The 12,669-nt window shown below is 34.1% G+C and overlaps 1 pseudogene; it reads right to left on the bottom strand.

The window, feature by feature from the left end:
* Positions 1–9,702: 9,702 nt before the first annotated feature.
* On the bottom strand, positions 9,703–11,399 carry LOC115986041 (annotated as a pseudogene).
* Positions 11,400–12,669: the final 1,270 nt, after the last annotated feature.

Raw genomic sequence — 12,669 nt, 5'->3', positions numbered from 1 at the left:
ATGAATTTTTTTAATAAAGAAAATAATATGTATTTGCCATTTGAAAAGTCATGCAACAAACTACTTGATGTAAAATGCATTACTTTGAATTCACCACTTATATCAAGAATAAACTACACTTATTAATACTTATTCAATAATTTTAAAATTATACAAATCCCAACATTACTATCTAAAACAAAATAATATAAAGATAAGTAAAACAAATATACAAATTTTATTTCTACACAATATCAACATCTCAAAATATAAAACAAAATTACAAAGGACTTATTGGATAATTCATTTGACAAAAAATTAAAAAAAAAAAATATATATATATATATATATAAGAAATTTACAATCATGACTTTTTGTCAATTGTGGTTGGCACTCCATTTTAATTTGAGATATACATTAAAGTTTGATTGTTTACTTATTTATACATTGTCTCTTTTATGAATATCATATCATTATTAAGCAATACACACTTTAAGAAATATCATAATTTATTTTGAAAAGCCATTTATTTTGGACATAAATTGTTAAAAAAAATAGGTCTAAGCATTCATAATTTATATTAATGTGATACTTTGGCTTCACTATTTTCACACTTGTGAATGTTTCTCGCACGTCTAGAATTTTAAATCTATATTTTTAACTGTACTGTAACTAAATTATCTTGGCATGTACTTTGCTATTTGATATCTAAAAGCTTTACTCATTACAGAATGCTCAACCATTCATCTTTCAATTAATTTGCATGTAGTTATGTAAATGTTTCAATTGTTTCCTTAAAACTCACAACAAATAATTAAATCAATATTGTCTTTATTTTATTTTATTTTTTACCCAAAAAAAAATTTTTTTAAAATGGTTCTGGTTCGAGTCAAGTCACGGGTCGGTCAGGTCAGAAAATTTTGACCCATTTTGTCATGTCTATGTTTCAGTAATACCAACTCAACATCTATTTTGTTATTCAAAAAATCACATCAGACTACTCCACTAATCCAAACAAAAAGACCATCTTGACCCTAAATTTTTTTCAAAACCCCGCCTTATGACTCCTCTCTTTCTCCTTCTTCCACTTTTTGGAATCTAATTCCCAAATCAACTTTACTCTTCTTTAGTTCTTCTCTCTCTCTCTCTCTCTCTCTCTCTCCATTCTACTTGCAACTATAGCTTCCATTTCCTCGCCGCACCGCTCTCCCCAACCTTTAGTTATGATCCCCACAAACTCCAACCCTTACCTCCAATTCTGACCACCACAAAGCACCATCCCTACTTGCGGTTTTGACCACCTCTAGGTATTCTCTCTTTGTGGTAATTTTCTCCTTTTTTTTTCTTTTTTTCTTTTTCTTTTTTTTTCTTTTTCTTTTTAAAAATATCCATATACACTGATAGCCCTCATCTCTACCTCCAAAATGTATTCAAACGTATGGATGAAGAAAATAGCAATTTGTGGGTAGGTTTGGATTAGGCCAAAAATTTGAAGTTACTATGCTTATCGATTATTTTTACCCATTATATTTATATGAATGTGTAGTATAGATTTGTAACGTAAAGATCCTTTTATGGTATTGGAGAATTAGAAGACTAAAAGTTACAAAGAAATAATATAATCTGGAATTCTAAGCACAAATTACATTTATTTTTACTATAAATTTTTTGTTAATTTTGTTTCCATTATCAGTTATGTTAATAAAATATTTTTATTTTCTGTTGTTTATTTATTTGGTTTTTGAAAACGTGGTGTTTAGGCTCAATAGAGTTGTGGTACAAAAGAAAAGGTGGTTGCAAGGAAGTTTTGTATGCAGAGAGCTCGTTGTAGGAGAAGGTGGGCAGTCAATGGATAATTTTGATAAGAGGAATTAGACATAGTCTTTGACAGGTACAATACTTTGTCTTAGTTTACTATTGGTAGAGCCGTAAAGGTATGATATAACACATAACGTGCTTATTAGCACGTTTGATGTTCTTAATTGTGTCTTTAATGTCATTGTTGCTGGTGATACTTACTACACAGCTATTAACATTTTCTTTCATGACTGTTTCATTGGTGGATATCATTTTCGTTTTACTGAATTTATACATTTCATTTAGTAAAAGTTTGGGGTTTAATTATTCCCAAAATGAGTGAATGAAATTCTATTTTCTTTCTTTGAATTTATTTTTGATACCATCAGATTTGTTGGAAATTTGTAGTGGCAAAGCTATTCAATATTCATATAGTTTTTGTATTTTACTCTGCAATTACTAGTACTGTTTAATATCTATGATTGTGTTAGGTACTTTAATTTCTTATTCTTATGTGAGTGCCTTCTTTTTTTCTTTTTTCTTTTTTTTTCTTTTTTGGTACAGATAAATCTCCAAGGCTGGAGCTTAAATGCTGTAAAACATTGAAAGAGAATATCAAGTACCTTATGCTGGGTTAATGATGGAAGATGTGATTTGCAAATTGTCTCACTATCTATATTTAAGAATGTTGAGAAAAGAAGACATTTGAGGTCTTCTACTTAGGCAATTGTATGCTCGCAAGTTGTTTTGAGAGCCATAATTTAAGAAAAAAGTCTTATAAGTAGATTGTTTCATTTCATGTTTGTCATACAACTTTCATATATGAATAGTGGACAATTATATTGTTTTCAAGTTTGTTTTTCGCTGCGATATTGTTTTCAAGTTTTTAATTGCAAATATTATCTTCAAGCCAATTAGGATACAATAAAGCATGCTTGAGTTTTCATCATTATATATGGAGGTGGACCTCGCCCAAAGGTGCAAAAAAATTATGAAGTAAAGACTAACTAGTTTTAAGCAGAATTTTATGATTGCACAACAATTTACTCATAAAGCTCAAATTCAAATTTGATGTATTAAATTGTTTTGTAAATTGATTATGATTGTTGGATTTCAGAAAAATTGAAGATTGAATGGCTAAACATTTTGGCAACACAAATTAGAGAGCACATCAATGTATTTAGTTCATCTTAGCATGAGTTTGGATACAAATTATTCGGTGCTTGTTTGTGTCTATGTTTAAAACAGTGGATCTCGTGCACTGTTTATGGGACTCGCAAATTACTTTTTTCAACAAAAACAACTTTAAAACTAGGTCAACTGTAATCACCCTCCAAAATTATCAACCTCTCCCTTAATGAATTTTACGACCTTCATCCACAATTGTCTTATTCAAAGATGCACATATAGAAATGAACTTTACCATTACATTTAAAAATATTCATCATTTTCATATAGAATCTAACTTTTTTGTTTAGCCACATTAGTTACAAAATGTATCCAAAAGAGTTGTTACAAAAGATATCAATTGTCCAAATTGTTAGATATTCCTTCTAAAAAATTATCCAAGTCAAATAGTTGCCCAAAAATATTGTCCACTAGTTGTGCATATATCTGTGTAGTTTGCTATTCCAAAAAACTGTCCAAAAACGTTCTCCATCATTCTTCAGAATCTTGAAGTAGGGCCCTAGAAAAGAAATTTATATGTTAAAGGGCCCTTTTTTTTTCCCTAATGTAAAAAGTTTATAAAGTAACATATTGTACCTAGCTCATATGTGACATTAAGGTACTTTCTTGAAGCATTCATGTATAACTAAACATGGGATAAGCAATAGACAACTTCAGGGAAAATGATGATGATTGAATATCTCCTAAGAAAAAGAGAAGATAGTAACATATGGTTTAACTTAACAAGCAAAGCTAAGAAAAAGAGAGAGATTAAAATAGTAATTTTGAACATACCATGTATCATAGAACTAGCTTGCTGAGCTAGTGAACTAGTTGCATATTTTACACTTCTCATCTTTTCCACTTCTTCTCAATAGTCTCATCTGTTAACAAGGCACGACCAATTAAAACATTGTTCTAATGACGGTTGATTCCCCCAAATAGTGCACATATTAAGTTATATTTATTAGTTCAATAAGTGGTATAAAAAATAGTATTCTCAAAACAGTCATAATCTAATTTTGATCCACCATCTCCCCTTTTCGAATGCCAAACCCCTTGTTTAAAGCATACTTGATACTTATTATAAAGGTTATATGCTTCTCCTTAGGAACTCACTAGCATTCCAAGTTTAATTTCATAGTATTTACCCAATATTATATTTCATGATTTTCACTTTTTTTCATTGTCACCAACTGTATCAAGAGCATTTTCTGAAAAATCCATTACTAGTCTAGCCTAATCATGAAAAAGAATATTGAATGAACAACTTGAATAGACAAAACTCATAGTTTTCCATAATTACACAATCAGAGACTTAAAACTAAAAATAAATAAAAAAATAAAAAAAGACAAAGGAAGAGATAGATTGATTGCCTTAGCGGAGACTTTTAGAAAGAGACTAACTATTGGAATCAATTCCTTCAGCAAATCGAATAGAATAGAAGCATCACATCCTTGCACCAATGCCAAATTCAAAGAGAGACAGATCGGTTCAATATCCTGATGAGTTTCTTAAACTCTTTGTTTCACAAAAATTGGGATATATATCAAAAATAAACTTCTTTTTTAGGCTATCACATATACAACAAGTTTCAGGTTCTAGTATTCCTATCTATCTCCTTTCCACGCTAAAATGAGCCATTGCATTATTTTGTTTGGTGATAAGTGAAAAAAACCCATCTATAGTTGTAAAGAAATAAAAAGAAATTGAAAAATCGATCTCCTTTCCACACTCAAATGTGCCTCCCATCTTCTAAACTTTTATCAGAAAAGAAAAAAAAAAAAAATGTCTCCCATCCATAGTTGCAAAGAAATAAAAAGAAAATAAAAAATTTGTCTCCTTTCCACGCTCAAATATGCCTCCCAGCAGTAGTTTGCAAGTAAATAAAAAGAAAATGAAAAAGATGTGAAAAAGTATTGAAAAGAAGCAGATAAAAAGGAAAAATTACCCCTTTGCGTCTTTGGGTGTTGGAATCGATGACTGAGAAAGTGGTGCGGGTTCTAACGATGATGCTAGAAATAGAATAAAGATGATTTTCGAGGTTTTCAAAGGATATAAATTCCAATCTCGCTGAACTAGCAATGCACGGCAATGGCTGTATTTGGCAGCGAGGTTCAGGGTGAGAGAGAGAGAGAAATAAGAGGGAGCATTTGAGACAAAGAGAGAAACAAATGGGTTTTGCAATTTCAGGTTTGGTAAAGTGTGGAAGAAAGTGGCACTAGTTTGAAATTTTTTAGGATAAAATTGGCTTTTGCTTTGGTCCAATGCAACAGGTTGATGTGGTTTTCTTGGAACATGTGTCACCCATTTATTAAATAGAAAATATTAAAATAAATACTGAGTTGGTATTACTAAAATATAGTATACTTTCTCCCAAACCGGATGACCCATGACCCATTTTTTTTAACTCTTTCCCAGGTTAGGTACTTTACATTTGCTTTATTTTGATTTTTTTTACTTTGCTTTTCATTGTTTTATTTTTTATATTCCTTATAATATATTATTTATTATTATGGGTCAAAAAGAGCTACTATTTACTTTGCATTTGCTTTATTCCTTAGATAGACAACTTCCTTGCGCAAAAAGAGCTGCCATGGCTTCTACCATCTCCACTGAAAAAGGAAGAGGAATCCACTGGGACAAAGTAGCAATGATCTCACTATCTGAGTCTCGAATCGCCACCCAGATACCTGCGCAACTTGAATTCTCAAACATAGCAGCATCAAAGTTCACCTTATATATACCTTCTGGAGGACGAGACCAACGCACATGAGCAGCAAGAACACTCGGCCCAGCATCAGACTTGCATGCATCAAAGAATTCCCTCACTAAGACAATTGCCCTTTCACCAACTTCCTTCAACGGCCAAGTCGGTTGGTTCTCTCTCAATCTATTCCGCCTCTGCCACAGACACCAAGAAATAGTAGAAAATAGAGCCACCTGATACTCCGAAGCGCTACATAATACCTCCTCCCATAACTCGAAAAAGCTCCAATATTGTTTTCTGTAGAACCTGACAAAACTAATATTAGAATTCCAAACTGCCTAGGCATGATCGCACAACCATAAACAATGGATTAAAGATTCCGTATGCTCATCACACGTTGAATAGGAGACTTCAACAGGGACATGTCGATGTCGAAGATTCTGTTTTGTAGGTAGAGAGTCACGTGCAACTCGCCAAAAAAAAATGACGAATTCTATTTGGAGTCTTGATCTTCCATACCTTGCTCTGCCCATCCAGTGAAAAAGAACCTGGATTTAATCGTCTTGCATTTGTCTCCAACATCTGATAGGGGCTCTGCAGACTATAATCCCCAGTACGAGTTAGAGGCCAAATCAACAGGTCTTCAACATACTCTTCACTCACTGGAATCCGTTGGATCAACTCAGCCTCCCACGGCAAAAAAATCCTTTCCACTAAACCAGGATCCCACACCCTTCTATCTTCCAAAAACAGGTCCTTCACAAAGAGAGCATCAGTGTTAGTCCTTGGAGAAACAACCTTACTGTTGGAATGGTCTGGCAAACAAGTATGCTCCAAAATTTTAATAGACTCTCCATTCCCCACTCTCCAAACAGCACCTTTATTAATGACATCCCTTGCCTCTAAAATACTCCTCCAAGGAAAAGAACATTGTGGATGAACCGGAGCTTCCAGGATGCTATCATTAGGAAAATATTTCGCCCTAAAGACCTTATAAAGTAAACCAAGTATTGGAAAGACCCGTCTCAAAGAAAGAAGCATGTTTATTGATGAATATTTGTATTAGGTTTGTATTGCAACACTGCTGGTTTTTCTCTTTGTTTTAGTGTGTTTTCATTACATTGTAATCATAAGCAGATATTTTTCTGTTCTTACATTGGTTTTTCATACTGCAATAAGATCCATGTGGTTAGTGGGTGACATTATTCTTAATTATGATGGTTAGTGGACAAAGTTATTTGGTTTTCATAGGAAGTAATGTCACAAAAAAAATTCTGAAACACAATGTTTGTGCTTTGTTTTTGTTTGTTTGTTTATATATATATATATATATATATATATGATATAGTTAAGTTCTTATAGCCGTCCTATCTCTTCCCTTGCCTTTTCACTCCAGCAGGAGGCTAGAGACAAGCTTATTTGGACTCCAAGCTCCAAAGGGATATTCTTGGTTAACTCGACATTCAAGCTCTTAACCAACCAATCTGCAACACCTACTTCCCAAGAGCTACCATGGAGGAAACTGTGGAAAATCAAAGCCTCTGAGAGTAAAAATGCTACTATGGAGGATTGGGGCTGATGTTCTCCCTGCAAAAGAAAACATGCAAAGAAGGATGGAGATAAACAACCCAAGTTGTGCACTATGCCGTCAAGAAGTGGAATCCAATTGCCACTTATTTCTTAATTTCTCAGTCGCAAAGGCTCTGTGGTTTACCTGCTGCTGGGGATTCAAAGCTATGCATGGCATCTCCAATTGTGAAGATATCATCAAGATGATCTTAGACCCTCCTGAGGCTAGCTGTCCTAAGGAAGACCAATGGATGATCAACCTCAATATGGCCATTATTCTAGATGAAATTTGGTATCTCAAGAACCAAGTTTTATTTCAAAATATAAGCCTTGACATTGTCACTTCGATCAGAAGAGTTCAATATAGGCTAGCTGAGTACACCTCAACACTTGCAAATGAGAATGCCCCCTCCTGCCCCAAACCAGCTAGTCTGGGAATGTTGACGCTGTCATTGCTGATCCCATCTCCTCTTTAGCAGCTTTAACTTGAGACAACAACGGTGAGGTTCTTAAAGTCTGGTCAAAAAAGTTCACCTATAATGGCTGAAGCCTCGGCCATGCTTTGGATTGTGCAGCTTGCTCTCTGTGAAGGTTGGAGATATGTCATATTTGAAAGTGATGCTAAGAATCGTCTAGACCCACTACTCTCTAATGACGTCTCCCCTGAGTGGTCGATCAATAATGTAATTAGCAATATTTTGGGTTTTAAATCTCGTTTTTTAGGATGTCTCTTTCGTTGGTCAGAAGGGATTGCAATGTAGCTGCTCAAGCAGCAGCAAAATTCTCTTATAGTTTTAAGTAGTCTTTTGTTTTCAATAAGGACAATCTAGCAGGAGCCTTAGCTGCTGTCTGTAAGCTAGACTGTCCATCAATTTCTTCTTCATGAATGGAATTGCAGGTTATAAAAAATAAATAATAAATAAAAAAAATGAACTGACTCTTTGGCTAACTAGGAGAATCATATTGGAAAATCATTTTTTTTTTTATATTAAACTTCTAAGAAGCAAACATAAACATGTTATAATTGTAAAAGTTTCATAACAACCTAGTTATCTACCTATTTGAAACCTTGGAATTTATTATTGTTCGGTTACATGACATGACATAAAAATTTATTAAACACAATTTTAAAATTTGAAATTAAAAAAAAAAAAATCATCTAATGATTATACAATAAATCAGAATGTTAAAGTTAAGGGAACTATTTTATCATTGCTAAAGAAGATGTAATATTTCCACCTTGGTATTTTGTCCATTCTGCCATTACAAGGAAAATGTATGAACTGAATTTTCATATCTTATGATCAAACCACTGTAAGGATGACTGACTTTGAAGTGAATCAAACAATGAAGTTTGGCTTCAGTAAACAGATGATGGTGGCGGGATGTGAGAGGGTAGATGATGGCGGCAAAAAGGGTAACAGCTTGAGGAGGCGGGATGTGAGAGGGTAGATCATAACAGCGAAAAGGCTAACAGCTTGAGTATGAGGAAGGCGAGTGGGTGGGGGACGAAGGCAATAGCGAGAGGGGCATGACAATAATAATGGAGGAGGAGAGGGTAAAGTAATTTTTTTTAATTAATTTTGATTGAAAGAATAGTTTTGAAAAGAAAAAAGGTAAACCAGTTAAACTGTAATTAATTTCACATCAAAGGTTAAAATTAGGTAGATAAAGTAAATAAAAAAGAAAGTATGTAGCTTAAAAACAGAATCAGACTCTAGCAAGCATTTGCAAATGCAAAAGTTAACTAACTCGAATGCCATCCTTGAATTCTGATTTAAATGTGAATTAAATCATTTAAAAAAAGAAGGCATTTTGAAATGTTCATGCAGTAAAAATTTTAATATTGGATCAACAATGTAAGAGTATAAGAAAAATCATTGGATGCAAAATTACGTTGCTATTCACATATTATTGGATCATCAATGTAAGAGGATAAGAAATATTAGTTAGCTAACATGTCAGTCAAGAACTAAAATAAACGTCAGTTAACAAGTATCGCCAAAAACAGAAACTAGAGTCCAAGGCTGCTGCTCATTCTATTGAGAAATTTATAAAAATCACCTATTGAATGTAATTACAATTGCCATCATGGCCATATCAACAAATTTCATATTCAAAACTAGTGGTTTAACCAACAATCATATTATTTGCCGAACCTCAAAACAAAATACGGTACATTAACCTTTCATACCACACTCTGGTATCCAAACCACTTACATATTTGCACCATTGAGCTACACCATCTTCTCTAAAGAAAATACAGACTGAAGTCAAAAACTCATGTATCTGCCTCTATGTAGTTTTCTAAAAGTCGTTTCGAGGTAATTATTTGGTTGAGTAGTTGGATCAATAGCGGGCATGATCGTCCATTTTATAAATTCCCACCATGGGAGTGCAAAAAAGAACAAGTGAAGAACGGGGCTTTCTGTTTTTGACAATAACCTTCCTCAAGATAATTGGCAGACAAAATATCCGGCTACCAGTAATTGCCACAAATCCTATGGTTCTTGAAAACCCTAATTGTGGCTCCTAGAGGAATCTTCATAAGCCCAAAAACAACCACAAGCTTCTCACTATGAGTTACAAGACAGAATCCTTGTGCTCATACTCCATATTGTGCAGCACATACTTTGTGTTAAGGACACACCCAAGTTTTCTCATTTCAAATGCCAATTGCTCAAGATAATTATGCACAATATCAGCAACCAAGAACACATGAACCTTGCTTTAAACCTCAATCCATCTACAACCAGGCTCTTTCTTAATCCCCCAGTCCCCCATTAATTTCTGCACCTTAGCTGCATCAATCAACCTGCCTGCAGTGGCATATATGTTTGACAAAAGTACATAGTTCCTATCATGCTGTGGCATTAGTTCAAAAAGTCGTTCAGCAGCTTGAATCCCCAAATCCATGTTCCCATACATCCAGCAACCAGCAAGAAGAGGCTTCCAAATTGGTGCACCTGGCTCAAAAGGCATTGATTCAATCACATCAATTGCCTCTGAAAACTTCCCAGCTCAAACCAACAAATCAATCAATCGAGCATAATGATCTTCACCCAGGACTATATCGTAACAAACATACATTGAATTGAAATAACAATGTCCTTCTTTGACTAAACCAGCATGGCTAGAAGCAGAGAGAAATGTGAGAAAAGTTATCAGATTAGGCACTATATCTTCCTCCAACATCTGTTCAGAAAGTACTATTGCTTGCAGACCATGTCCATGTTGCCCTAAAGCAGCAGTCATGGCATTCCAAGGTACTCAATCCAGATAAGGCATTGTAAGGAACACACAATTTGTAGCCTTAACAATGCCACATCTCACATACAATGTGATAATTGCATTTCCAGCTGAGAGGCTTGTATCATGCCCTAGCTGAACTAGTTGAGCATGGAGTTGACGTCCATGCTCCAAAGCTCCCAGCACTGCACAAGATGTAATTTCTCCAGCAAATGCAGAATCATATGGCTCAAAGCCCTCTATTCTCATTTGGTTGAATAACTTCAAACCTTCTTCCCCAAAGCCATTTTGTGCTAAACCAGATATCATCATTGTCCATGCCAGAAGATTCCTCTCAGGCATCTCCTTTAAAAAGGACTTAGCTTCCACAATGTGCCCTAAATTAACATATGCAGACAAGATTTCATTCCACGAAACAATATTTTTTATGAGCAAGTTATCAAAAATCTTCCTTGCTTCATCAACTTTACCACATTTCCAGTATAGTGTAACTAATGCATTATCAGCAAAAATTCTGGTTTAGGATTCTCTTCTGTTTTAAAAATGAAGGCATGCACTTGCTTTCCATGTTTGAACAATCCAGCATTAGTGCAAGCACTTATTACACTCGTGTGGGTAAACTCATGAATAAAACCATGGTGCACATAACCCAAAATCATTGGATTCCATGCAACCCCCAATATTTTCAGTCATGTCATCAAGAATTGCACGGTCTGCATCAAGATCACCTTTCCTCACATACCCTGTAATAATTGTCGTCCATGTTAACTCATCCTTCTCTGTCATCTCAAATAATATTTTAGCTGCACCCATTAATAAAGAATATGATACTATTGGTGAAGATGCACACCGAACATAAGTGGATATAAGCGCATTCAACACTGAACTAACAGACCCTGTTCCTGGCTTTAGCACGGCACAACGCATTTTCATTGGCAATGCTTTTCATCCTCGACTATTAGCACCAACACTCCAAGAACACTAGTGAAAGTGAAATTGTCAGGCCTAAGTTTGTCTCACCTCATATCACGAAAGAGTTGAATAGTTGCAGTTGTGCAGTGTAACAATTGGCCACCGTATGGATGTCCAATGTGTTCCTCAAGTTTAGAAAGCTTGCAAGTCATGGTTTTCTGTTAAACTCAATGAAATTAGATTTAACAAATAAAATTATTTTCAAATAATTTTAACAGGATACGACATTTTATTAAAACTTATATCACCTTCAAAACCCTGCATGTGTGCATGTCTGTGTGTTATTTACATTAAAATTTACGATTTACAAAGTAAATTTAAGAAAACCAGACTACACATAAATGCAAAATGCAAAACAAACATGGACCAAAATGAGAAATGGTGCATTTTAGCCACCCTTGGAGCCAAAATCCCCTTCCATTTACACAATCAAATAAGAGAGAGAAAGAGAGATTGTGGGTGTTGAAATTAGATCCTTCTAGAGTTTTACGATGTGTATTTTGCTCTGGACAGTAGGAGATTTACTCTCTCATCAAAGGGATCTTTTTTTATCCTAAGCAAAAGGTTTAGTCTCTAAGTCTTTTGCTTTTGGGAATGAAACAATAAGCAATAACTTGTTCACCATAATTTAGTTACCATGCCTAATAATGGTATTTCAATCATAACGTAATTAATCCAAATGCTTTGATAAGCATATCAAAGCATTTTGCAAAATAGAAGTTTTGGCAATGATGTGAAAAAGAATGGCTTACTAATGGGTAGATAAAGTCACCTACTTAGGATTATTAGGTAGTAGCCAATTTGATCGACAGAACATTGCAGAATATAAGACAACCATCTGAATAATAGTTGTGCACAAAACTGAAAGAAGCAATCTTTTTAAGCAGAATTTTTTAATGTTACTGTGTGCTCATGCTCATTATCTTCAGCATATATAGATCGTTTCCATTAATAAAATACAACAACTTATTGAACAAAAAAGTAATAATTTTTTATGTAATTATTCAGACTATCTTGTGTGTTTATTATGTACAAGAGATAGTCCTTTTCCTTTATCAATTAAGTTACTTATCCAAACCAAAAAAAGACCGATTGAAATGGTGAAAATTTCAACTGGGTCTGGGTTTCACACTGCAAACAATGATGCATGCTTAAAAGCATAGACACAAACACAAAATACACACACATATTAGACGGCATATTGTGCATATTTTGAGAAGAATTT

The sequence above is a fragment of the Quercus lobata genome, chromosome 4 (genome assembly GCF_001633185.2).
Source record: "Quercus lobata isolate SW786 chromosome 4, ValleyOak3.0 Primary Assembly, whole genome shotgun sequence".
NCBI lineage: Eukaryota > Viridiplantae > Streptophyta > Magnoliopsida > Fagales > Fagaceae > Quercus > Quercus lobata.
This window is presented reverse-complemented; position numbering and strand designations above follow the sequence as displayed.